The sequence below is a fragment of the Delphinapterus leucas genome, chromosome 4 (assembly GCF_059928025.1).
Source record: "Delphinapterus leucas isolate spDelLeu-1000000601 "Yukka" chromosome 4, BTC_Dleu_Yukka2, whole genome shotgun sequence".
NCBI lineage: Eukaryota > Metazoa > Chordata > Mammalia > Artiodactyla > Monodontidae > Delphinapterus > Delphinapterus leucas.
Genome location: NC_143132.1, coordinates 101,338,857 through 101,366,357, shown reverse-complemented (window position 1 = coordinate 101,366,357; position 27,501 = coordinate 101,338,857).

Genomic DNA, 27,501 nt, shown 5'->3' with positions numbered 1-27,501 from the left:
ATTTAAAAAGTCTAGGGTTTTATTTTCTCTCATTTTGTTAAGATAGCTAAGTTTATTTTTGACATACATTTAACTAGCCATATATTAACTAGCCATAAGGATATGAGTTATATATTATATTTTCCTGTTTATAAAGCCTTTCAAATATTTTGGAATCTGAACTTTTAAATAAGAAAATATTGATATTTGTGAAGATAATGCATTAATGCTTATTTATTGCTATTTTAAATACCAGTTTCATAAAACACATTGTAGGCACAAATTATCAACTAATTCTTCAAAAGTTTTTCACATTTTACATGAGACCTGATATAGGAAAACTGTAAAAGAAAGAAACTTTTTTCCACAAGTAATATTATCAAAAATGGAAACTAGAAAACTTCCTCAAAAGCTCTGTACAGTTCTATATAAAAATCTATTTTGTTCTTCTTTTCAACAATACTATTTATTTAATATTTGTATTAGCTTCCTATTGATGCTTTAACAGATTATCATAAATTTAGGGGCTTAAAATAACACAAATTTATGATCTTACAGTTCTTGAGGTCAGAAGTCAGAGAGGAATCTTATGGGGCTAAAATCAAGATGCTAGCAGGGCTGCGTTCTTTCTAGAGGTTCTACTGGAGAGTGTGTTCCTTGTCTTTTTCAGGTTTTAGAGGCTGCTTATATCCTTTGACTCATGGCCTTTCCTCCATCTTCAGTCTTTCATTCCAACCTCTGCTTCCGTTGGCATAGCTCCTTTTTCTGACTCTGACAATCCTGTTTTCCTCTTACAAAGACCACTGTGATTACAGTGGGTTCACTCAGGTAATTCAGGATAATTTCCCCATAATCCTTAACTAAATCATATTTGCAAAATCTTTTTTGGCATGTAACGTAACATGGTCAGTCTCTGGAGATTAGGTCATATGCATTTTAGGGGGGCTATTATTCTGTCTACTACAGTCTGAGGTCACTTCAGCATTTTCATGGCAATGAGCAGTGTGTATGTATGTGTGTGTGTGTATGAGGCAGAAACAGTACATCACATCTGCCTTTGAATAACTCAGTAAGCATTCCATTGAGTCAATAGGTATATCATTATCCATAATCACAGAAAAGGATTGTTTCCTCAAAGAATGAAATGCCTATTTTGTCATATGTTGCAAAAATGAGACTGACAATTAAGTAGTACTTTATTCTTCAGTTTAATATACATGGATATTTTTAGTGTTTTGTGGCTATGTTTTTTTTATTTTGTTCATTTTAAGGAGTGAATTTTCTATAGTTTTATTAGAACAAAGAAAACATTTGAAGACATTGCCTCTTTAATATTTATATTTAGGGACAAACAATTATTTCTAAAGTAGTATGGCTTTTACCTTCAAAACTAGAATTTTCTTGGTTTGAATTTTTGTTCTCTTTTTCTATTCTGTAACGTAAATGATCCAGTTTTGGAAAATACTAAAGGGCTCTAATTTTGAAACTGATCCCTTAATTTTATTTTTCCCCAAATCTTTACAATCACTTAAAATATCCTGCAAAACAAACTTTGAGAGTATTATTAGTCTCTGTTCTTTTGAGCTATACCAGTTTTTTCTCAAAAAAGTGCTTTCAGGAAGATTTGGGAACTCTTAAGGAGGTGGATTTCCAAACCAGCCTTACTCAGTGGTTGTTTATACTGTGATTTTTAAAAATGAGGAAAACAGACCTCATTAAGCTCTTCAAGTATACTGTATTTTGCCTTCAGGCTACTTTTCAGTTCAACATAAATTTCCATTCATATTTCCAAATTTGAGTGCCCTAGAAGGAGTGTTTTCCTTTATTTTGTTACAGATGGACCTATGAGTTTTTTCTTTGATGACTGATCATCTACATCTTAAATAATAATTTTGTTTCAATTGCAATTCTGATGAAATTAGTTTTGCAGCAATTTAGTTGATGGTGTCTGCTTTATTTTCTTCTTTCATTCAAATTTGTGTCCATTGGGCTTCCCTGGTGGCGCAGTGGTTGAGAGTCTGCCTGCCGATGCAGGGGACACGGGTTCATGCCCTGGTCCGGGAAGATCCCACATGCCACGGAGCGGCTGGGCCTGTGAACCATGGCGGCTGAGCCTGTGCGTCCAGAGCCTGTGCTCTGCAACGGGAGAGGCCACAACAGTGAGAGGCCCACGTACTGCAAAAACAAAAACAAAAACAAATTTGTGTCCACTGAATTTGACAACAAAAGAGAAATCTCAGTGCTTTGATAGAGAAATAGCAAAAGATTATAACAAGTAAGGCAAGACTTGCATTTTATGGTTAGAAGATCTACTTGCAAAATAATATTGATAGTTCTTTCAAGAATATGGGCTGTGGAAGGAGAACAAGAGGGAAGTTATGGAGAAGTGGTAAGGGGCAGTGTGAGGAAGCTGTGTTTCTTTGGTTGGTTGGTTGACATTAATTTAGTTTAGTTTGCCATTTACACTTTGCTTGTTTCATATTGTTTCATTGTAATTTGGGGTGAGAAAGATATAAATCACATTCAAATTCAGATTAGTGACAAACCAGATGAATTAACTATTCTTAAATATACCTGTAGAAATGAATAAAAAATCAAACATGTAAGTTCAGAAAAGAGCCATTATTATTGTTTACTATTAACATCACTTGAAAAGTGGATTCAGCAAGTTTCCTAAGGAGATTAGAGGAGACAGGGAAGAATGTTACAAGAAATTAAATCAACTGAAATCCATATTTCTGTCACAACCCTAAAATAAGGGGGCAGCAGTACAAGAAACTGCCCAGGAGAATCATAGCCCCATTGAAGTTGGAAGTCTTTGAAACCTTGTGTGAATGCTAGCCTATAGCAAGTATTTATTTAGAAGTCCAGTTGGCCTCCCAGAAGCTAGGGAGATACTTCTTCCCCTACAGAACCAGCAAATCAACATGGGCCAATTAATATTTGTAAATGCTAAATACACAGAAAATAATGTATTTACCATCATATTTGATCCACCAAATGAAAAGCTTTGTTAATTAGTTCTAATCAGTAATAACGTGACCAACCATCCAGCTTTGCCCAGGACAGTCCCAGTTTGAAGACTGAAAGTCATGTGTCCCAGGAAACCCCTCCTGGATGGTTGCTCACTCTAATTTTATATATATGTATATACATACATATATATAAAATATATAAATTCAGCTTAAATTTTCAATCATCCTGATAATCTCTGAAGTCCCCAGTTTATATTATCTCAAATATCACAGATAATTGCTTGAGATTACCAATACCTTACCCTAGGCCCCAGTCTCTGAAACACACTTGTGTTGTTGTCACTTTTGTCCAAGAGAATAAATAATGAATTTCCTTGGCATTTGATTACATACAGAGATATAATATTTATATCTCATAGGGGCATTGTTAGAGTAAAAACCAATACAAAAACAAAAAAAAGGGGGAGAGAGTGCGAGAGGCTGGAAGCTGCTTTATCAGCAAGACTCTATGTACCATGACCAAGAACACTGATTTTGAGAATGAAACATTTTTTTCCAAGCATTTTCCTTTTGTGGCAGCATCACCCTGATTCATACTGCTGTCATGGCTGAAGAAAGTGACCTGAAGGCACATTTGTGATGCATTGACTGTGCTAATTTGGAACTTCTTTGCCTGATATGCAGTAATGATATATAGTTACAGTGACTTGGAGTTCCTTAGAGATCCCACTGTAGAAAAATGGATATCATTTGAATATTGGATGCACTCATCCAATTTCTCTATTGTTCATTAAGCAGCACTGGTGGTGAGTTATGGGGGGGAAATCTATAAATATTAATATCTTATGTCATTACAAGTAGTAGTTTCCAGCTTATTATTTTCAAATATTTTCTAGAACTGGAATTCTAATAAAGTTAAAAAATTCTTCGACTGTAAAAGTGTATTGGAAAAAATAAATTAAGCCAAATGATTATCACTAGGGACAACAGAAGTTGCTTTACAATTAATTCCATTTTTAGCCTTTGTTTCAATTAACACCTTGCTGAATGTCATCATAGTATAGTAATAATACCATAACAACTTTGGAGTCAGAGAGACACAAATTCAAGAACTGACTCCAATTCAATGGTTTGGTTATTTTAGGCAATTATATTATTTCCCTAAGTCTCAGTTTCCTTAATTGTAAAATGTAGACAGCTATCCTTAGAATTTACATTGAAGATTAAGTGATAATATATATCAGGCACAAAGCATGCAGTGTGTGCTCATACTTTGCCCTTCAAATCTGTTCAAAACTCACTGACCAAAAGGGGAGTGATCTTTCATCATCTGCTTATTCAATATGTGAATTTTCTGAGGTTGTCTGATCTCTTTGGCTTAGGTGGAAAAAGAAATTGTTTCCTCCCTTAACACATGGGGCAAAAGAGGGAGATCATAGGTGGAAGAAAGCAGGGTGGTGGAAGTCCTCTTCCATTAGATAGCCTTCCATTAGATGCCTGTCCTACCCAGTCATAACTATCTTTCTGACTCAAAGATGCAGATCCTTAGAGATGGAATAAATGGGGTTGTATTATTTTATCAAAACTTTTTCCTAGTTTTTCTGTATTATCATTTAATGAATTATTGTGTATGCAATGTACACAAATATATTGCAAAGTCAAGCATATCACACTACAGTATAGCTATGGTATAATATAATACCTGCTCTTGAAGAGTAACAACTACTGTTTACTGACTTCTTAGTATCTGCAAACAGATTTAGAATCTCTCCCAAATCCTGAACAATACTCTCCCAAATCCCAAAAAATATTAGACTGATTACAATGTATTCAACCTGTTCTAATTTTTATAAAGGTACAACACAATCTTTATAGCTTAATTTAAATATTTGTGTGATGGAGATAAGATTACAAGACTGTGAGATTAAATGAAATATCGCTTTAAAAAATCATAGGAGAGTCTTGGTATCGAGTACTGTTTATTCAATAGTGACCTTACTAACAGTAATATAATCTATATTCATTTTAATTTTCACTATTTCTTGATTCATAATTTTGTAAAAAATTATTAAATATAATAATCTCTCCCCTAGGATTATTTAAAATGAAATTATTTACTCTAGATGACTTATATCCATGTAGTGGTTAAATGTAGTGATACATTCCAATCCAGACCTCAATATTAAACTTTCTGCTTTCTATCTTCATTGCTATAAGACATTCTTGATTTCTGGAGCACTTAAGTTTTTCTATGTCTTTCTCATTCTTGTCAGACAGATCATGATTTCACAAACTACCTCATAGAGTAAATAGACCTTCTAGATGGATCAAAGCAGTTATATTAGAAACCTCTAATTTTCTTCAAGTTCTTCCCTATATGACTTACTCAAAGGGAACATAGGCTTGGGCTCTGTCTAACCAAACTGACATGTGTCTCCACATCTAGGTCAGGAACTCCCATCTTTATTTTTTGTACATTTCATTTCACCTTACTTTTCAGTGCCAGCTGCTGTGAAAAAATCTTGAGACATTTCACACAGGTATAATTGGACCCACTGTGCACTCATAATAAGAATTTCAGAAATAAAAATCAATACTGGAAGAAAACTATAGATCAATGTAGAAAAATCCCCATTTGTGCCCTTTATCCATACATTGTAGCCTTTTCAACTTCCACATCAGCTGGCCATTAAAAAATCAAAAGTCCTCAAGCAGCAGAAGCATATTTTTATATTGATTCCCTATCTTTTACAGAGTTATATCTCCCATTTTAATACTGATTTATAAGATTGAAATTTCCTTCCCTCCCTTGGCATTCCTTTTTCTCTTTGCCTTAGACTTTGCTTTTTTCTGGCTCTTCCCATCTCCTTGGTTTCTCTTTTAAAACGTGGACAAATGTTTAATATAAGAAATGTAAATATTGATTACATTCTTTTAAAATTCTATGAATATATTTTATAATCCCATGCTTTCAAGTGGAAAAGTCATCACCTGGTTGTAACTATCTTGGCTGTAGGACACAGAGATGACTCATATCTAAAGTGACATCTGGGGGAGGAAGGGAGGACATTGTTGGGAAATACTCATGCAGCACATCAGACACAGCCTGAAACCATGATGGCAGCTGGTCCACCACAGCTAATGCCCAGAGACACATCAAGAGCCTATATGGACCCTGACTGCCCTACAGTGTGCATCCGCAACAGGGATGGAGAGGCAGAGGCTGGGGTGAATGGTCAGTTGTGAGGGACAAAAAAGACTCAGACCCAAGGCTGTAACTGAGCAGGGCAAGGGCAACAATTTCTGGTGCCTGTGCAGGCAGTGCATAGGAGGCAGCTTGGACATCTGTCTGCAGCCAAACCACTGCAGCCCATGCTCCATCATGAGTTGAGAGCCTGTACATGCCCCACTTGCTTCAGCATTGCTCCCCTCTGGGGCAAGGATATCAGTGCTGGGAGGGAGGAAAGCACACTTAAAGAGAATGGAGTCAGCTTGGAACTGACCCACAGGGCTCCTGCCCCAACAACTTGGAATCCAACCCCACTTCCACATAGGGTGATGATGGCCACTGAGCAGCACACTCAGCTCTAACCCTAGCTCCTCTATCTCCAGCCCCACCTTCTACCAAGGTGATAGCTGCCAGTAAACCCTGAGGAAAGATGTGACTTGCATCCATATCAAATCTAGCTCTCTAACCGAAGATATTGGGCACAAGCAATCTGTATAGGGATGCTCCCACATAAGGACACCCTTTCAACATAGCAATAGGTAACTATTTCACCTCAATTTGTAGAGATAGAGAAAGTTAAGCCAAATGAAAAGACAGAGGAACTGGTCTCAACTGAAAGAGCAATAGAAAGCCCCCTAAGTGGGGGGAGGGATAAATTGGAAGGTCACACTACTATATATAAAAGAGATAACTAATAAGGACCTACTGTATAGCACAAAGAACTCTACTCAGTACTCTATAATGGCCTATATGGGAAAAGAATCTAAAACAAAAAAAGAATGGATATATGTATATGTATAACTGATTCACTTTGCTGTACACCTGAAACTAACACAACATTGTAAATCAAGTATGCTCCAATAAAATTATTTTAAAAACTTAAAAAAGATAAATCATGAAACAGAATAAACAATTTAAGAGATAAAAAATTAAAAATATTAGTAATCAGAATGCTAATTGAATTAGTGAAAAGAGTAAATGAACACAGTGAGAATTTTAACAGGGAAGTAGAAAATATAAAAAAGACCCAGTTAGAAATGAAGAATTCAGTAGCTGAAATAAAAAAAAAAAAAAACACTGGTTGGAATGAATAGCAGACTAAGTGACACAGAAGAATGCATATGTGATCTGGAATATAGAATAATGGAAATGACCCAATCAGAACAGCAGAAAGAAAAACAAATTTTAAAAATGAGAGCAGTTTGAAAGATCCAGGATAACATTAAAAGTACCAACATTTGGGCTTCCCTGGTGGCGCGGTGGTTGCGAGTCCGCCTGCCGATGCAGGGGACATGGGTTCGTGCCACGGTCTGGGAAGATCCCACATGCCGCGGAGTGGCTGGGCCCGTGAGCCATGGCCGCTGAGCCTGCGCGTCCGGAGCCTGTGCTCCGCAACGGGAGAGGCCGTGGCAGTGAGAGGCCCGCGTACCGCAAAAAAAAAAAAAAGTACCAACATTTGCATTATAAGGGTCTCAGAAGGAGAAGAGAGAGAGAAAGGGATTGAAAATATATTTGATAAAGTATGGCTGAAAACTTCCCAAACCTGAAGAAGGAAACAGATATTCAGGTACAGGAAGCACAGGGGGTTCTAAATAAGATGAACCCAAACAGACCACATCAAGACATATTATAATTATGGGAAGGATTTGTAGTTTGGGATTAGCAGATGTAAACTGTTATATATAGGATGGATAAACAGCAAGGTTCTACTGTATAGCACAGGGAACTATATTCAATATCCTGTGATAAAATGGAAAATAATATGAAAAGTATGTATATATGTATAATTGAGTCACTTTGCTGTACAACAGAAATTAAACATAGCATTGTAAATCAATTATATTTCAATAAAATTTTTAAAAAGACATAATTAAAATGGCAAAAGTTAAAGAGAGGTTTAAATGGATCAAGAGAAAAACAGAGTCATATACAAGGTAACTCCCATAAGATTATCAGCTGACTTTTCTGCAGAAACTTTGCAGACAAGAAGGGTGTGGCATGATATATTCAAAGTGCTGAAAGGGAAAAACCTGCAACCTAGAATACTGTACCAAACAAGATTATTATTTAGAACTGCAGGAGAGATAAAGAACTTCCCAGACAAGCGAAAACTGAAAGAGTTCATCAGTACTAACCCTACCCTAAAAGAAATGTTAAAGGGTATCCTCTAATTGGAAAAGAAGTAAGACTCTATAGGAAAATGAAAATCCTACTATGGTAGCAATACTCATATCAGATAAAATAGACTTTAAAACAAGGCTATAACTAAAGACAAAGAAGAAATTATATAATGATAAAGAGATAAATACAAGAAGAGGATTCACAACAACTAGTATATATGCATCCAGTACAAGAGCACCTAAATATAAAAAGCAAACATTAACAAACAAAAGGAGAAATTGACAATAAGACAGTAATAGTGGGGGATTTTAACAACCCACATACATCAGTAGATCTTCCAGACTGAAAATCAATGACGCAGCAGGGGTCTTAAATGACACAACAGACAAATTGGATTTAATATATATTTACAAGACATTTCATCCCAAAATAGCAGACTATTAATTCTTTTCAAATAAGCATAGACCGTTCTCCAGGATAGATCACATGCTAAGCCACAAAACAAATCTCAACCAATTTAAGAGTATAGAAATTATATCAAGCATTTTTTTTTGACCATAACAATATGAAACTAGAAATCAGTTACAGGATGAAGATTGGGAAAAGCATATACACGTGGAGACTAAACAAAATGCTACTAAAAAAACCAATGGGTGAATGAAGAAATCAAAGAGAAAATCAGGAAATACCTTGAGACACATGAAAATGGAAAGACAACTTTCCATAATCTATGGGATGCAGCAAAAGCAGTTCTAAGAGGGAAGTTTATAGTAATACAGCATACCTCAAGAAACAAGACAAATTTCCAATAAACAACCTAACATACCACCTAAAATAATTAGAAGAAGAAGAACAAATAAAGCCCAAAGTCAGAAGAAGGAAGGAAAGAAAATGATTAGAGAGGAAATAATAAAATAGTGACCAAAAATGATAGAAAACATCAGTGAAATCAAGAGCCTTTGTTTTTTTTTTAATAAACAAAATTGATAAACCTAGCCAGCCTCACCAAGAAGAAAAGAGAGAGGACCCAAATAAACAAAATAAGAAATAAAAGAGGAGAAATAACCACCAACATCACAGAGATGCAAAAATCATAAAAGAATACTGCAAACAGTTATATGCCAACAAATTGGACAAACTAAAAGAAACGGACAAATTTCTAGACACATACAACCTGCCAAGACTGAATCCAGAAGAAACAGATAATTTGAACAGACTGATCACTAATAATGAAATTGAATTTGCAATCAAATAACTCCCAACAAACAAAAGTCCAAAACCAGACCACTTCACAGGGAAATTCTACCAAACATATAAAGAGTTAATATCTCTCCTTCTCAAGCTATTTCAGAACACTGAAGAGGATGGAAAACTCCGAAATTCATTCATGAGGCCACCGTTATCCTGATACCAAAACCACAAAACGCTACAAAAAAAGAAAATTATAGGCAAATATCTTTAATAAATATAGATACAAAATCCTCAACAAAATATTAGCAAACTGATTCCAACAATATATAGAAAGGATCATACATCATGATCAAGTGGGATTTATTCCAGAGATGCAAAGATGGTTTGATATTCACAAATCAACCAATGTGATACACCACATTAACAAAGGGAAGGATAAAAATTACATGATCATCTCAATAGATGTAGAAAAAGAATTTGTGAAAATTCAACATCCATTCATTATAAAAACTTTCATCAAAGTGGGTATAAAGGGAACATATCTCAACATAATGAAGGACATTTATGACAAACCCACAGATAATATCACACAAAATGGTGAAAAGTTGAAAGTCTTCCTCTAAATTCAGAAACAAGAGAAAGATGCCCACGCTCACCACTTCTATTTAACATGGTAATGAAAGTCCTAGCCACAGCAATCAGACAAGAAAAATAAATACATGCATTCAAATTGGAAGAGAAAAGAAAACCTTTCACTATTTAGAAATGACATGATACTACATATAGAAAAACCTAAAGTCTCCACCAAAAAACTGTTAGAACTAATAAATGAATTCAGCTAGGCTGCATGATACAAGATTAATATACAGAAATCTGTTGCACTTCTATACACTAATAAATATCAGAAAGTAAAAGTAAAAAACAATCCCATTTAGGGCTTTCTTGGTGGTGCAGTGGTTGGGAGTCTGCCTGCCGATGTGGGGGATGTGGGTTCATGCCCCGGTCCGGTGGGATTCCACATGCCATGCAGCAGCTGGGCCCGTGAGCCATGGCTGCTGGGCATGTGTGTCCGGAGCCTGTGCTCTGCAGTGGGAGAGGCCACAGCAGTGAGAAGCCTGCATACCACACACAAAAAATCCCATTTAAAATCACATCAAAATGAATAAAATATCCAGCAACAAATCCAACTAAGGAGGTAAAAGGCTTATCCTTGAAAAATGATAACTTGAAAACAACACAAACAGACAGAACACTCTTTGAAATATATCAAAGCAATATTTTTTTGGATCTGTCTCCTAAGGCACAAGAAATAAAAGCAAAAATAAACAAATGGGACCTAGTTAAACTTAGAAGCTTTTGCACAGCAGAGGAAACCATCAAGAAAATGAAAAGAGTGGGAGAAAACTTTGTAAATGATATGACCAATAAGAGGTTAATATCCAAATATATAAACAGCTCTTACAACTCAATATCAAAAGAACAACCCAATTAAAAAATTGGCAGAAGACTTGAATAGACATTTTGCAAAGTAGGCATATGGATAGCTAACAAGCACATGAAAAGATGCTCAACACTGCTAATTATTATAGATATGCAAATCAAAACAATGAGATATAACCTCACAGAATGGCTATAATCAAAAAGACTACAAATAATGAAAGCTGACTAGGATATGGAGAAAATGGAACACTTGTACATGGTTAGTGGGAATGCAAATTGCTGCAGACACTATGGAAATCAGAATGGAGGTTCCTCAAAAAACTAAAAATGGAAATACCATATGACCCAGCAATTCCACTCCTGGGTATATATCCAAAAAAATAAAATAAAAACCCCCAAAACACTATAGTGTTTGAAAAGATACATGCATCCAAATGTTATAGCAGTATTATTTACAATACTCAAGATATGGAAGCAGCCCAACTTTCCATAGACAGATGAATGGATAAAGAAGATGTGGTATATATATATATACACACACACACACAATGGAGTATTAGAAGAAAGAATCAAAAGAATGAACTTCTGCCATTTGCAACATTGTGGGTGGACCTATAGAGTATTATGCTTAGTGAAATAAGTCAGACAGAGAAAGACAAATACTGTATGTTATCACTTTCTTGTGGAATCTAAAAATAAAACAAATGAATGTATATAGCAAAACAGAAACAGACTCACAGATATAGAAAAACTAGTGGATGCCAGTGGGGAGGGGGTAGGAGGAAGGGACAAGATAGGGTATGAGATTAAGAGATACAAACTACTATGTACATAATAGTTAAGCAACAAAGATATATTTGACAGCACAGGGAATTATAGTCATTATGTTGTAACAACTTTAAATAGATTATAATCTATAAAAATAGTGAACCTCTATGTTATACACCTGAAACTAATTTAATATTGTAAATCAACTATACTTCAATAAAATAAAGAAATGAAACAACCCAAATGTCAATCAACCCAGAAAAATGAAATTATTCTTATGATGGTGATAATATTACTGGATCATATTTATTCTGCATTTAATACTTTTTATTAGGCAGCAGTTTGAGTGTTTTTTTATTTACTGTCTCATTTATTGTCCCTAGAGCAATTATATGAAGCATGTAGACACTAAAATTCTCTCTGTGTATATACTGATATTCATATGGTATGATATATGGGTTTTTTTGTTTTTTCTGTGGTTTTTTTGTGGTACGTGGGCCTCTCACTGTTGTAGCCTCTTCCGTTGCGGAGCACAGGTTCCGGACGTGCAAGCTCAGCGGCCGTGGCTCACGGGCCTATCCGCTCCGCGGCATGTGGGATCTTCCCGGACCGGGGCAGGAACCCGCGTCCCCTGCATCGGCAGGTGGACTCTCAACGACTGCACCACCAGGGAAGCCAGATATATGTTTTTAATGGGAAATAGAGAGTTAGAGGAAAAATATATTAGAGTTTGAATGAACTTATACAAATCTGTATCCTGATATTTCCATGAATGTTGATATCTTCATGACTATTTACCAAAATATTAAAGGTTGCTATTTCTAGGTGGTAAGATTTCTTTTCACACTGTTATATTCTTATTGGGAAATACCTTTTTCTAAAAATATTGTGTTGCAATAGTAGCTCTTCTGAGTTCCTATTTTTTTTTTATAACTTCCATGTTTTGCCTTAGATCTTTGTTAAAAATTGATCTTTTTAATGTTGTTTATTAGGTTAATTTCTCTTATCAGTAAGCTATGATATCTTATTAATCTGCACTAAAATTAGAGTTCCAATCTTACTCTTTGGCTTGATAACTTTTCTCTAAAGTATACTTAAATAAAATTTAACATATGAGCATTTAAAAATGAATATTTCATATAAGTAAAGATTATTAAACAATAAAGATGTAGTAAGAAAATTAGAACATGTGCCTGATTATTTATTCAGTATCATTCCAAGAAGAGTTATTCAATAATAAAAATAGGAATATTGAGATTCAGCAATGTGATTATTACAATATCCACGAATAACTCTTCTCAATTTTCTTTTTATTTTTGTTTCTCATAGAAGCAATTTAGGCAAGAGCCAAATTTAACATTAACTTTTCCAAAAAATAACAGCATAGCAGAAAATATTGCATAATTTTCTGTATTTTAAGCATCTGAAGTTTGGAATTTGCACTGGAGTATATTTATCATTGTCACTACATGAGACTACAATTAATTAGAACATTTTAGTTTCGTTAAAGCAGTATGATCTCGAGGGAAAATGTATGCTTTAGTTGGGGTATATTGGGAGTTGACTTCAATTCTGAAATTGCTTCTATTCTTTTATTGTGTGGAATTTTATTTCATAAATAAAATTGAAAAACCTATGAGAAGGTGATTCTTCAAGATGTTTTCTATATAAATATATAAATTTACTATTTATATAATAAAAACTTATTTATATGTTATACACATTGATCACACTGTTAAAAATCCATTAAAACAAAAAACCTGTGGTCAGGCTGCATCCCACCACTTGCCACCATCAGTGCCAGGAAACCTGAGTAAAGCAAGATCATTTCTCAATTGACATTTCCGGTCCTTGCCTCTATTCCCAGCTCAAGTCAGTCATTTTTACTTGTACCTTGACTCTTTGGTCATTTTTCAAGCATGTTAAATTTAACATGGCTAATGCTAAATTACATTTCTGTCCCCTAAACTAGCTTTTCCTACAATGTTTCTGTTCTTCCATATTCCTGTTTATCCAACATGGTTAGTTATTTTTGATACCTTCCTTCCTTCCTCACATCCAATCTATTGTCAAGCTTTGTGCAGTCTTCACTTATATCTTTCATTTATATGCTTTCACTTTTCATTTGTACTGTTTATATCATAGTCTAGGTACTCATGAATTCCTGGAATACCAACAAAGTCTTCTAATGCATCACCCCTGCTTTTTTCCCCCCTCCTCCAGTCTGTCCTGTATACCAGCATCAGACTGATATTCCAGGAACTCTGCTTTGATCATAACGTTTCCCATTGTCTTCCAAGGCATCCTCACTGACTTGGAGATAAAGTGCAAACCACTGAGTTAGCATCCCAGACCCTGTTTCCAGCCTTTTTACTAGTTCCTACAGTTAGCTATAGCAAAACTGATGTATTTTCACTGCTCCAAATGCAGCAGTTGACTTTTTGCCTCCTCATGTTTGTTCTTCCATTTTCTCTTCATGTAATGACATCTACCCATAACACCATCCAAGGAAATCCTACCATACCCACCTTAGATGTCAACTCATTTTTTAATTCTACCTGATACCAACAGCTATTGTACTGTTGTTTGAATCAACTTTTTTTTATCATTTAGATCTTGCTTTATGGTATGTGAGGAATTATATATTTTAGCTATCCTACAAAATTTTAGGAGATAGAAACTGTTTCATGGATATGTATTAATATCCCTCAGTATCTACTCTAATACTGTGCATATAGTCAAAACGTTTGCATAAATATCAAGGAAAAATTCTCAAGAATTATTAAAGCCAAGAAATCAAGAGAAAGAAAATGATACATTATCTACTAAATTTGTAGGAAATTTTTATAAATATAAATTATTATATATAACAATATAAATAAGATATTGTTGCCACAAAAATCATAAAAATATAAATGGTATCTATAATTGATTAAACACACTGGCTATGAGTCTGTTTATTTTAAAAATGAATATCATTGATTACTTCTTTGAGAATATGGTATAAGAAAATAGCATATAACAGAAATCTATAGGTATTGGCATCATTTTTAGTTTCATTTCAAATTGAAACAATTTTTTTTTTTACGTCTTTATTGGAGTATAATTGCTTTACAATGGTGTGTTAGTTTCTGCTTTATAACTGAGTGAATCAGTTATACATATACATATGTTCCCATATCTCTTCCCTCTTGCGTCTCCCTCCCTCCCACCCTCCCTATCCCACCCCTCTAGGTGGTCACAAAGCACCGAGCTGATCTCCCTGTGCTATGCGGCTGCTTCCTACTAGCTATCTATTTTACGTTTGGTAGTGTATATATGTTCATGCCACTCTCTCACTTTGTCACAGCTTACCCTTCCCCCTCCCCATATCCTCAAGTCCATTCTCTAGTAGTTCTGTGTCTTTATTACTGTCTTACCCCTAGATTCTTCATGACATTATTTTTTTCTTAAATTCCATATATATGTGTTAGCATACGGTATTTGTCTTTCTCTTTCTGACTTACTTCACTCTCTATGACAGACTCTAGGTCCATCCACCTCATTCCAAATAGCTCAATTTTGTTTCTTTTTATGGCTGAGTAATATTCCATTGTATATATGTGCCACATCTTCTTTATCCATTCATCCGATGATGGACACTTAGGTTGTTTCCATCTCCTGGCTATTGTAAATAGAGCTGCAATGAACATTTTGGTACATGACTCTTTTTGAATTTTGGTTTTCTCAGGGTATATGCCCAGTAATGGGATTGCTGGGTCATATGGTAGGTCTATTTGTAGTTTTTTAAGGAACCACCATACTGTTCTCCATAGTGGCTGTACCAATTCACATTCCCACCAGCAGTGCAAGAGTGTTCCCTTTTCTCCACACCCTCTCCAGCATTTATTGTTTCTAGATTTTTTGATGATGGCCATTCTGACTGGTGTGAGATGATATCTCATTGTAGTTTTGATTTGCATTTCTCTAATGATTAATAATGTTGAGCATTCTTTCATGTGTTTGTTGGCAGTCTGTATATCTTCTTTGGAGAAATGTCTATTTAGGTCTTCTGCCCATTTTTGGATTGTGTTGTTTGTTTTTTTTGTTATTGAGCTACATGAGCTGCTTGTAACTTATGTAAAAGTACGAGATTAGATCACTCCCTAACACCATACACAAAAATACGCTAAAAATGGATTAAAGACCTAAATGTAAGGCCAGAAACTGTCAAACTCTTAGAGGAAAACATAGGCAGAACACTCTATGACATAAATCACAGCAAGATCCTTTTTGAGCCACCTCCTAGAGAAATGGAAATAAAAACAAAAATAAACAAATGGGACCTAATGAAACTTTAAAGCTTTTGCACAACAAAGGAAACCATAAACAAGACCAAAAGACAACCCTCAGAATGGGAGAAAATATTTGCAAATGAAGCAACTGAAACAATTTTTATTTTGTTTTTTTGTGACTCTATTACATTTCAAGTAGAAAACACTAGAAAAAATGCATGAATATATGAAAGCAAATTAATTCACCTTCATTCCTTGCCCTGTAATACCATCTCACAGAGATAATTGTTATGAGTTTTGGTGATTATCCTTCTAAATATCTATGGTTATTTAAAATGTATTTAATCATATAATAGCTAGTTTTATATAATTTTAACTCTGTATATTCTATGAAAACATTCCATGTGAATATAAATTCTTTAAAACAATTTCTACTGTATCACTGTATCTCGGTTTAAAAATATTTTTGAAAATGTTTAAAATTATTTTTTAGTGCTTTATATAATCTTTTGTACATTGACTATTAGTCAATAAACAAAAGAAGACATATCCTTGGGGAATATTAAGTTGTTTCAGTATACATCCAATATATATGTACATATATATAAAACTTTGAATCATGTGTATGCCAGGGCTTTACAAGAGAGTCAGAACCCTGGTGAAGAAGTAAAACCTGTTCTTTAAAATGATCTATTGAGCTGTCAGAGAATATTTTCATGTTGAGAGATACCTTAGCATAAAACTATATCTCCTTTTCCCCATGTGAACACTCTATTACTCTTAGTGGAAAAAAATAATTTGGAACTCAGAGAATATGCCCAGGTAAAATTCACCTTGAATCTTCTTAAATCCTAAAACAAGGTTGAGCAAATTATTATATCCTGATATTTATATTTAAATACATAAATCAAAATACTAGTCAAAATACATTAAATAAAATTAATTTTAAAGGAATAGACTAACCTAAAATGGAAATAAAACTTGCCTTTGTAATTGCTAGTGTTCATGAACACTGCACAGTGACTGACAATCCACTGTGGTTCAGGTTCAGGGGAAGCTGCCTGGAAGTTAAGTCATTGCATTTGTTATCAATAAGTATGTATATTTATACTAAGTACTTTCCCAATGCTTAAAACAGAGTAATTTAGCCGATTTTCTCCATTTTAGAAGCAGAAAATTAATTTAATTATCAACTTCTTATGTTAGTGCCATAAGAGATAAAAGAATAATAATAAAATTGGTTTAGTATTTAGTGAGCACGATGAAATAATTCAAGGGGAAATAATTTCTATGCAGGATGAGAAGCATATGGAAAATTACTGTGGAACACAAATTTGAAAGATTATAAATCAATTTAAAGGATATTTTATTTGTTTGTCAAGAGGTTTAGAGAGTATGGTAGAGAACCTGAAAATAGGAATAAGATCAAACTTACATATGGGTGTCTGTGTGTGTGTATCTATCTATCTATCTATCTATAGATGCACACACACATAGTAGCTATATGTGAAAATTACTGTTTATTCATGTAACCTCTGAAAACTAAACAAAAAAAAACCTAAAAAATTTTATATTAAGACCAGCACTGAGACTTCAACTCTAACAGAACTTTTCTTTATGTACACTCTTCCCTGTTTTCTTTGTGTTTCCAAGTCATTCCAAGATTTTATATTCCACTGCTGTTTTGCAATGTACTGTGAAATGTTTTTGAAATCTGTTACAAACTTCAAATTCATTTTTATCCAGTGAAATTCAATTTCTTTGAAGCTGCATACAGTTGCAAGAACCATAATCAGAGATTTATAAAATGGTATGTGTTTTCAAGTGACTTAGTCCAGAATATCAAATCCAAATTACACTTGATATCTTTAATCTTGAGTAAGAAAAGGTGCATCAGTCAGGGTCCATGCAAGAGTCAGAAATCATACCAATAACCTGAAGAGGGGAATTTTAATATAAAGAATTATTAAATAGGAATCTAAAATATGGCACAAATGAACCCATCTATGAAACAGAAACAGAATAACAAACATAGAGAACAAACTGGTAGTTGCCAAGGGGGAGGGAGTTGGGGGAGGGATGGAGTGGGAGTTTGGGGTTAGCAGATGTAAGCTTTTATATGTAGAATGGATAAACAACAAGGTCCTGCTGTATAGCACAGGGAATTATATTCAATATCTTATAATAAACCATAATGGAAAAGAATATAAAAAAGAATGTATATATATATATATATATGTATATATGTATGTATAAATGAATCAATTTGCTATATAACAGTAATTAACACAAAAATATAAATCAACTATACTTCAAAAAAAACAATAGCAAAGGGGAAAAATGCACATAAAAGAACAACAACAAAAGAAGAATCATTAACTAGTAACAGGGGATTAAGTATGTTGACTTAAAAAAAATGCACAATGTGAGAGTTGTGAGTTGTTTTATTTGGGGCAAAGTGAGGACTGCAGCTAGGGAGACAGCGTTTCAGACAACTCTGAGAAACTGCTCCGGGGAGGCGAGAGGAGGATCCAGGTTTTATAGAAGTTTTGTAACAAAGGGCAGGTAGTCTGAACATCAAAATATTATTGTTAATTAAAGAAAACCAGATATCCCAAGTTATGGAATTTAGCCCTTTTCTATGTTTGGGAGGATGCAAGAGGTCTGGGTTTATGGGAATCATTCCTTTGATATGCACCTCAGATATCTGGGGCCAGTGTACTGTGTTTTCACATCCTGAGTTTCCTCAGGGCTCACCAGCTCACGTTGGAGGGCTGCAAACGCTGATGACTGTGACAGCCTTTGTTTACTGATATGGCAGGAAATATTCCATTTTTCAAGTGTGAAGAGGCTAGAGAGAACTCTAAAGAACTTAGGAATAGTAGAGGTAGGGAGCAGCCACTATCTGTAGGACTGAAGAATATTAAAGAAAGAAGCAAACTTGAAAGAAAGGAGCTCCCTACACACACACACACACACACACACACACACACATTGCAGAGGGTGGGGCCCTGGTTCACTGGAAGGTGAAAGTTTTGAGATGTGCTGTAGGTCAGGGTTAACAGGCAAGAAACCCCAAGGTGGGTGCTGGTGAAACTCAGTGTGAAGCATCCACAGGGCTACCTGTGAGATTTGCTGGGAAGCCACTAGATGAGCAATACATTGTAGGGGAAAAAAAAACAGGAACAGGAAGAGAAGCCCCTTCCTTTTGAAGTGTCCCTTCACTGCCCTCTCCTAACAGAATCTAACATTGTGGCAGCAGACAAAGGAAACATTTGAAGGGTTCAGCTCCAGTATCACAAAGCAGAAAAAGAAGGGTGGATTTGGAACTGAGAGGCAATTGATAACTGGCATAGAAGTAAAAAATGGAAAATAAGCAGTTTATTGGAGTGTATTTGTGGAAATCTAATAGCTGTTTTTTTTGTTTTCGGCTTTTGGTTTTTGTATTGAGGCATTTGCTGTGGGTTTTAATGTTATTATTTCTGGCCTCTCATTTAAAGGAATCTTCACTGTCCAAGGAAGGGTAAACTATTTGAACATGTTTATTTTAAGGTTACATTTCACTTTATCACACATTATATCAAATATGTGTAGAATACATTCTTATCCTTGTTCTCCTGGTGAAGAAAACATAGTTTATGGAGGTAAAATTGAGGCAGGAGACAGATGGGCCCTCTGGGCAAACGGTTTGAGTTTGTTCCTTGTGGACTGATACTCCGAGACAGGAATAACAGGACAATCGAGAGAGGAGGCTGGACCCTGCCCAGATAGAAGATAAGAAACCACATATTCCTCATTCTCGAAGTCAGGAGACCTCCCCAACTACACATGCGCATAAAGGTTCCTTGGATGTCAAAAAGGAAGGGATGTCAACTAATGCTCACTTACCCATAGGCCTCTTAGGTAGAATCCATCTTGGCTAAGAGATGCGTGCACAGACAGGGGAGGATCCTGAGATATACCAAATACAGACTTGAACAAGGCAAATCAAAATGATTGGCCAAAGGAAACGTGGAAAAAATGTCCCATAAAAGTGATTCAAACTGCCATTAGGGCGCGACTCTCTCTCTAAGCCCACCCGTGTGTCTATCCACACGTATTCTTTTTTTTCTCTTAATAAGTACTTTACTTGTTTCACTACTTTCCGTCGTTTTGGGAATTCTTTTTCTGCAAACACATAGGGCCAGAGCCTTGTCACTGACCACTGGTCTAGTGGCTAGGATTTGGTGCTCTCACCACCAAGACCGACTTCAGTCCCTGGCCGGGAACTGAAACCCTGCTTTAAGCCACTGCAGGCTGAGGCCACCTGAGATCAAAATAACCATCCAAGGTCTTACAGCTGTTAAGGTGCAAAGTTAATACTTTAGAAACAAACAAAAAGGTCTCTCTGATTACAAGGTTCCTGCTGTTTCTCTTGACCATGATAATTTTTGTTTCACTCCTGAAGTTTCTGATTCTCAATGACTTTCTCATGCTCAACTATTAGAGAAATATGCATTAGTACAAGAATTCAGACTTTTGACTCCTTGTTTAGGTCTTTTGTCATTATGTCTTCCATTCCCTAAATACTGTTAATGATGTTTGTTATACGAATGAGAGAGAAGAAGAGGAGTAAAAGGGCCAATATGAAAATAGTCTGCATAATTTAAAAAATGTATACAGTTTTTCACAACCATGAATGGGTTATATGTATTGGGTCTCTGTGAAAGTTACAGAATTAACATTTCTGTACATAATATTCTTTGGAGCAAAGTTTGAACTTTTTTTAGACCACATCTGACCTAACCTGCTTGACATTAAAAGTAAACAGTGGAATAATAAACATCTCCAAATAGGAACTACTGAAATATTTATATTTTTAATGCAGAGTGAAATAAGATCTACTAGTGCTGATTGCTGGCTAGCATTCAACTTGATGTTTATAGTTCTTCAAAATATTCACTACGACAAAAAAATTTAAAAACCATTCCATCTTAAAAACAAACAAACATTAAGTTCCATACAACATAGAAAAAAGCACTTCTATTATCATTGATTAGTTGTGGAATATATAAAAAGAGGATTGTGCATTAGAATTTGGAGCAAAAATTATTGTAGAAAAACTCATCTAAATTCTAATTGCAGGTCTGTTTATGTTACTCTTTAGGGATTTAATTTATTCATATATGTTGCTTCCTTTGGGCTTTATTTTATCAATTAATCTATTTCCACCATTTTGTCCCATTTATAAAACATATTCTGTCATGTTAATATAACTTCTTCAGTCATTGGGTTTCTTTTAATGGAAACATAATCTGAAATGGTTTTATTTAAGAATGATTATATATTTAAATTATACATTTATCTTCACATTTTTCTATTCAAACTTCTTATGATGACCATCCATGATCTAACCCTAATTATATAGCTCATTTTCTATTACTATCACTCACAGGCACTAAAATCAAGCCAAAAAGACTTTCTTTTTTTAAATATAAAAGATTTTCACACCTAGGGTTTAGGTATACTGTTTTCTTCTAGGATGATCTTACTTCAACACTTCATATCGTTGGATCCTACTCATTTTTAAATTTCAGTCTAAGTATCATCTTCTAGAAAATAGTTCCTTGCTATTCCAGTAGAGGGGGAAACAAACAAAAAAGCACCCAATCCCTTCAACCTTGATCTTTTGTCTTTTTCTCTTTAGCACCCAATCTTTTTAAATCAAAAGTATTTTCCCACTTATTTTAAGTATTGCAGTTTTGACAAAACTGGAAAATACAAAAGTGACCAATTTCTTACGTTGGGGTCTGGAAAAAATCTTATTACATTAAAAGACATACTGTATCTGAGGACCTTCAAGATGGCAGAGGAGGATGTGGAGATCACCTTCCTCCCCACAAATACATCAACAATGCATCTGCATGTGGAACAACTCCTACAGAACACCTACTGAACGCTGGCAGACCTCAGAATTCCCAAAAAGCAAGAAACTCCCCATGTACCTGGGTAGGGCAAAAGAAAAAAGAAAAAACAGACAAAAGAATAGAGACGGGACCTGCACTAGTGGGAGGGAGCTGTGAAGGAGGAAAGGTTTCCACACAATAGGAAGCCCCTTCACTGGCAGAAATGGAGGGTGCAGGGGGGAAGCTTTGGAGCCAAGCAGGAGAGCCCAGCAATAGGGGTGCAGAGGGCAAAGCAGCGGAGAGATTTCTGCACAGAGGATCGGTGCCGACCAGCACTCACCAGCCTGAGAGACTTGTCTGCTTACCCGCCAGGGCAGGTGGGAGCTGGGAGCTGAGGCTTGGGCTTCGGAGGTCGGATCCCAGGGAGAGGACTGGGGTTGGCTGCGTGAACACAGCCTGAAGGGGCTGGTGCGCCACAGCTAGCCGGGAGGGAGTCCATGAAAAAGTCTGGACCTGCCGAAGAGGTAAGAGACAATTGTTTCGGGGTGCACGAGGAGAGGGGATTCAGAGCACTGCCTAAATGAGCTCCAGAGATGGGTGCAAACCAGCGCAGACATGAGAGATGGGCATGAAATGCTAAGGCTGCTGCTGCAGGCACCAAGAAGCTTGTGTGCAAGCACAGGTCACTATCCACACCTCCCCTCCCAGGAGCCTGTGCAGCCCGCCACTGCCAGGGTCCCGAGATCCAGGGACAACTTCCCCAGGAGAACGCACGGCACACCTCAGGCAGGTGCAAGGTCACACTGGTCTCTGCCACTGCAGACTCGCTCCGCATTCTTTACCCTTCCCTCCCCCCAGCCTGAGTGAGCCAGAGCCCCGAATCAGTTGCTCCTTTAACCCCCTCCTGTCTGGGGGAAGAACAGACGCCCTCAGGTGACCTACATGCAGAGGCGGGGCCAAATCCAAAGCTGAACCCCGAGAGCTGTGCGAACAAGGAAGAGAAAGGGAAGTTTCTCCCAGCAGCCTCAGGAGCAGCAGATTAAATCTCCACAATCAACTTGATGTACCCTGCATCTGTGGAATACCTGAATAGACAAAGAATCATCCCCAAATTGAGGTGGTGGAGTTTGGGAGCAACTGTAGACTTGGAGTTTGCTTTCTGCATCGAATTTGTTTCTGGATTATCTTTATCTTAGTTTGGTATTTAGAGTTTATCATCGCTGGTAGATTTGTTTATTGATTTGGTTCTGCTCTTCCTTTATATATATATAATTTTCCTTTTTCTCTTTTTGTGAGTGTGTATGTGTATGCTTCTTTGTGGGACTTTGTATAACTTTGATTTTACCATTTATCCTAGGGATCTGTCTGTCCCTGTTTTGTTTTTTCTTTGTATAGTTTTTAGCACTTGTTATCACTGGTGGATTTGTTTATTGGTTTGGTTGCTCTCTTTCTTTCCTTCTTTCTTTCTTTTTTGAAAACTACTTTTTAATTTTTAATAATTAAAAAATTTTTAATTTTAATAATTTTATTTTATATTTTTTTATTCCTCTTTTTTTTTTCTCCCTTTTTTTCTGAGCCTTGTGGCTGACAGGGTTTTGGTGCTCCGGCCTGGTGTCAGGCCTGAGCCTCTTAGGTGGGAGAGCCGAGTTCAGGACATTGGTCCACCAGAGACCTCCCGGCCCTAAGTAATATCAATCAGCGATAGCTCTCCTAGGGATCTCCATCTCAACGCTAAGACCCAGCTCCACTCAACGACCAGCAAGCTACAGTGCTGGACACCCCATGCCAAACAACTAGCAAGACAGGAACACAACCCCACCCATTAGCAGAGAGGCTGCCTAAAATCATAATAATGTCACAGACACCCCAAAACACACCACCAGACGTGGTCCTGCCCAACAGAAAGACAAGATCCAGCCTCAACCACCAGAACACAGGCACCAGTCCCCTCCAACAGGAAGCTGACACAACCCACTGAACCAACCTAACCCACTGAGGCAGACAGGAAAAATAATGGGAACTACGAACTTGCAGCCTGTGAAAAAGAGACCCCAAACACAGTAAGTTAAGCAAAATGAAAAGACAGAGGAATACACAACAGATGATGAGCAAGGTAGAAACCCACAAGACCAAACAAATGAAAAGGAAATAGGCAGACTACACGAAAAAGAATTCAGAGTAATGACAGTAAAGATATCCAAAAACTTGGAAACAAAATGGAGAAAATACAAGAAACGCTTAACAAGGACCTAGAAAAACTAAGGAACAAACAAACAATGATGAACAACCCAATAAATAAAATTTAAAATTCTCTAGAAAGAATCAATAGCAGAATAACTGAGGCAGAAGAACGGATAAGTGACCTGGAAGACAAATTAGTTGAAATAACTACAGCAGAGCAGAATAAAGAAAAAAGAATGAAAAGAATTGAGGACAGTCTCAGAGACGTCTGGGACAACAGTAAACGCACCAATGTTCAAATTATAGGGGTCCCAGAAGAAGAAGAGAAAAAGGGACTGAGAAAATATTTCAAGAGACTATAGTTGAAAACTTCACTAATACAGGAAAGGAAAGACTCAGTCAAGTCCAGGAAGCACAGAGTCCCATACCAGATAAATCCAAGGAGAAACACACAAAGAAACATATTAATCAAACTATCAAAAATTAAATACAAGGAAAAAATATTAAAAGCAGGAAGGGAAAAGCAACAAATATCATATAAGGGAATACCCATAAGATTAATAGCTGATTTTTCAGCAGAAATTCTGCAAGCCAGAGGGGGTGGCAGGACATATTTAAAGTGATGAAAGGGAAAAACCTACAACCAAGATTACTCTACCCAGCAAGAATCTCATTCACATTTGATGGACAAATTAAAAACTTTACAGACAAGCAAAAGGTAAGAGAATTCTGCACCACCAAACCAGCTTTACAACAAATGCTAAAGGAACTTCTCTAGACAGGAAACACAAGAGAAGGAAAAGACCTACAATACCAAACCCAAAACAATTAAGAAAATGGTAATAGGAACATACATATCGATAATTACCTTAAATATAAATGGATTAAATGCACCAACCAAAAGATATAGACTGGCTGAATGGATACAAAAACAAGACCCGTATATATGCTGTCTACAAGAGACCCACTTCAGATCTAGGGACAAATACAGTCTGAAAGTAAGGGGATGGAAAAAGATATTCCATGCAAAATGAAATCAAAAGAAAGCTGGAGTAGCAATGCTTATATCCGACACAGTAGACTTTAAAATAAAAACTACTACAAGAGAGAAAGATGGACACTACATAATGATCAAGGAATCAACCCAAGAAGAAGATATGAAAATTGTAAATATTTATGTACCCAACGTAGGAGCACCTCAATACATAAGATAAATGCTAACAGCCATAAAAGGGGAAATTGACAGCAACATAATAATAGCAGGGGACTTTAACTCCCCACTCACCAATGGAAAGATCATCCAAAATGAAAATAAATAAGGAAATACAAGCTTTAAATCATACATTAAACATGAGGGACTACATTGATATTTATAGGACATTCCATCCAAAAACAACGGAATACACGTTCTTCTCGAGTGCTCATGGCATATTCTCCAAGATACATCATATCTTGGGTCACAAATCAAGCTGTGGTAAATTTAAGAAAATTGAAATCTTATCAAGTATCTTTTCTGACCACAACACTATGAGACTAGATATCAATTACAGGAAAAAAAAAAACTGTAAAAATACAAACACATGGAGGTTAAAAAATATACTACTAAATAACCAAGAGATCACTGAAGAAATCAAAGAGGAAATAAAAAATACCTAGAAAAAATGACAATGAAAACACTATGACCCAAAACCTATGTGATGCAGCAAAAGCAGTTCTAATGGAAAGTTTATAGCAATACAATCCTACCTCAAGAAACAAGAAAAATCTCCAAAAACAACATAACCTTACACTTAAAGCAATTAGAAGAAGAAGAACAAAAAAAACCCAAAGTTAGCCAAAGGGGAAAAAATCATAAAGATCGGATCAGAAATAAATGAAAAATAAATGAAGGAAACAATAGCAAAGATCAATAAAATTAAAGCTGGGTCTTTGAGAAGACAAACAAAATGGATAAAACATTAGCCAGACCCATCAAGAAAAAAAGGGATAAGACTCAATAGAATTAGAAATGAAAAAGAAGTAACAACTGACACTGCAGAAATACAAGGGATCATGAGAGATTGCTAAAGCCAATTACTATATGCCAATAAAATGGACAACATGGAAGAAATGGACAAATTCTTAGGAAAGCACAACCTTCTGAGACTGAACCAGGAAGAAATAGTAAATAGAAACAGAACAACCATAAGCACTGAAATTGAAACTGTAATTAAAAATCTTCCAACAAATAAAAGCCCAGGACCAGATGGATTCACAGGCGAATTTTATCAAACATTTAGAGAATAGTTAACACCTATAGTTCTCAAACTCTTCCAAAATATAGCAAAGGAAGGAATACTCCCAAACTCATTCTACAAGGCCACCATCACCCTGATAACCAAACCAGACAAAGATGTCAGAAAAAAAGAAAACAGGCCAATATCACTGATGAACATAGATGCAAAAAGTCCTCAACAAAATGCTAGCAAAAAGAATCCAACAGAACATTAAAAGGATCATACACGATGATCAAGTGGGTTTTATCCCAAGAATGCAAGGATTCTGCCATATAGGAAAATCAATCGATGTGATACACCATATTAACAAACTGAAGGAGAAAAGCCATATGATCACCTCAATAGATGCAGAAAAAGCTTTCAACAAAATTCAACACCGATTTATGACAAAAATCCTCCAGAAAGTAGGCATAGAGGGAACTTACCGCAGCATAATAAAGGCCATATATGACCAAACCACAGCCAACATTGTTCTCAATGGTGAAAAAGTGAAACCATTTCCACTAAGATCAGGAACTAGACAAGGTTGCCCACTCTCACCACTATTATTTAACATAGGTTTGGAAGTTTTAGCAAGAGTAATCAGAGAAAAAAAAAGAAATAAAAGGAATCCAAATCAGAAAAGAAGAAATAAAGCTGTCACTGTTTGCAGATGACATGATACTATAACATAGAGAATCCTAAAACTGCTACCAGAAAACTACTAGAGCTAATCAATGAATTTGGTAAAGTAGCAGGATACAAAATTAATGCACAGAAATATCTTGCATTCCTACACACTAATGATGAAACATGTGAAAGAGAAATTAAGGAAACACTCCCATTTACCATAGCAACAAAAAAATAAAATACCTAGGAAAAACCCTACCTAAGGAAACAAACGACCTGTGTGCACAAAATTATAAGACACTGATTAAATAAATTAAAGATGATACAAACAGATGGAGAGATATACCATGTTCTTGGATTGGAAGAATCAACATTGTGAAAATGACTATACTTCCCAAAGCAATCTACATATTCAATGCAATCCCTATCAAACTGCCAATGGCATTTTTCACAGAACTAGAACAAAAAATGTCACCATTTGTATGGTAACACAAATGACCCCAAATAGCCAAATCAATCTTGAGAAAAAAAACAGAGCTGCAGGATTCAGGCTCCTGGACTTCAGACTATACT